At 45.3% G+C, this 2,249-nt stretch overlaps 1 pseudogene; it reads right to left on the bottom strand.

Moving 5' to 3' along the window:
- Positions 1 to 421: 421 nt before the first annotated feature.
- Positions 422 to 991, bottom strand: LOC147894497 (pentatricopeptide repeat-containing protein At2g34400 pseudogene; annotated as a pseudogene).
- Positions 992 to 2,249: the final 1,258 nt, after the last annotated feature.

Below are 2,249 nucleotides of genomic sequence, written 5' to 3'. Positions count from 1 at the left end.
GTATGACCAAATCTGATTTTTGTTGTAGAACATATAAAGTTGGCTCTGTACGAGTGTTGACAAAGCCTTGGGACAGAAAGAGCTGATGCATCTTATGATACCATGCACAAGGCGCTTGCTTCAGCCCATACAAGGATTTCCTAAGCTTGCATACCTTGTGCTCTTGTCCCTGAATGACAAAACCCTGGGGCTGATGCGTATAGACCTCCTCCATGAGATCCCCATTGAGGAAGGTGGTCTTGACATCCCATCTGGTACACAGACCAACCATAAAACTCAGCAAGAGCGATGACAGAGCGAATGGTAGTCATCTTGGCCACCGGAGCAAAAGTCTCCTCATAATCTATCTCCTTTTCTTGTGCATATCCCTTGGCAACTAAATGGGCTTTATACTTCTCAGTTGTACCATCTGCATGATACTTTATTTTGTAGATCCATTTGGTGCCAACCACATTCTTGCCAATGGGCGTATCAACCAAGTGCCACATGCATCCAGAATGCTGACAAAGGTGACTTTGTCTGGCACAATTCCTTCCTTCTGCATTCGCTGAAAGAGGTCCAACGCCTGCTTGCTGCACCCATGTTGGCTGTAAACTGCCATCATGGCATTCCATGAGACAAGATTCCGTTCAGGCATTTTGTCAAAAATCGTCCATGCATCCTCCACACTGCCACACTTGCCATACATGTTGACAAGGGCAGTGCCCACAAAAACGTCCCACACAAATCCATTGTCACAGACATTGCTATGCAAAAGCTTGCCTTCAGTTAGGGCTGACCGGCTGGCAAACGCAGAAAGAGTGCTTACAAAAGTTATCTTATCTGGAATTATTCCATCCTGCTGCATTTCATAAAAAAGTCGTAGAGCTTCCTTGCCCAAACCATCCTCAGCATACAAACCAATCATAGCAGTCCACGAAACCACGTTTCGCTCCGGCAGTTTGTAGAACACCCTCTCTGCGTCTATCAGGCTGCCACACTTACCATACATGTGGACAAGAGCAGTTCCTACAATGACATCCACCTCAAATCGACTGTCCACAATGCGGAAGGTTCATGTGAATACTTAGAATATGTGCCCAGCAAGGGCGCATGATCTTTTCCCTGTCATGGACTATCTTAGTAGGATTGCTAGCAGCAGATGAACAAGTCACAATCCAAATCTTTTGGGGTGCGAATACGACTTCGTGATGAAATTTCTGGTTGTATGAATGAAATGCCATTCGATTGGATTCAAGGCAACAAGTTGATTGAATGAAATGCCATTCGATTAGCAAGTTCAACAGGACACAATCAACCAAAACAAGTACTTTCCACTTTTCCATTCGATCGGATTCATGCTGCCCACCACTGCAATGTGTAATGATCCCCGCCCACCACTGCAAATAGTGTTTGAATGGCCTTATACCTATATTCATGTGTATGAACTTCGCAAGGAGATCAAACTGATGCTCGAGTTCGAGGAACTCTTCTCTAAACATTTTTTTGAAATCAGCACAACTCACAGGCTTATCTTTCAACTCCCTCCACCAATCTAATGATTTCCCCTTAAACATCCCCTATGCCATCTGGATAGGCCTTTGGGTCAATACATGCCAAATGCACCCAACAATAAGGCTTCTGCCACACGAAGTGTCAAGTTCAAGCCCCACCAGCCGCACTAACGATAAATTTTCATTCGTTAAGAAAGTGCCTGCCCATATGCTTGGGTAGGGGGTCTTGCTAGTCCACATTTGTCCAGGTGGCAGCTCGCCCTGTAGAAGAGGCTTGGTGGGCGTGGAAATTACTAGTATGAGGCCAGTTTCATACTCGTTCGAACGGGAGATTGGGAGAGTTTACACACAAGTCCCAATGGGGATTTGATTTTCATTTTTACACAAGGTAAGTGGCTAACATTCTCTTTGTGACTGCACTATGGACAAGCTATCACCACCAGACGAGAATTCATCGTCCGGATCTATAGACACGGATTTTTTGCGTCCAGTTGGACACATTCGTCCGGACGGGTATGAAAGGCGCCTAAGAAGAAGAAGAAAAAGAAGAATTCTTTTAATGCGAGGCCACAAGGCAGGGACCTTAAGGGGTTATCATACGTCGATCCTAGGGATTGAACTCAAGACACCAACAACAAGAGTCACTCCCGTAACCAATAAGGCTCCTCACCAAGAGTAATTGTGAACTCGAAAAAAGGAAAGTACTTGTTTTGGTATTTTTTCTGGGAACTTTATGGCTTTGGTGGGCACCGGCCC

Source organism: Dipteris shenzhenensis, chromosome 14 (genome assembly GCF_047967505.1).
Source record: "Dipteris shenzhenensis isolate YYH24624 ecotype China chromosome 14, Dip_SZ_1.0, whole genome shotgun sequence".
Lineage (NCBI taxonomy): Eukaryota > Viridiplantae > Streptophyta > Polypodiopsida > Gleicheniales > Dipteridaceae > Dipteris > Dipteris shenzhenensis.
This window is presented reverse-complemented; position numbering and strand designations above follow the sequence as displayed.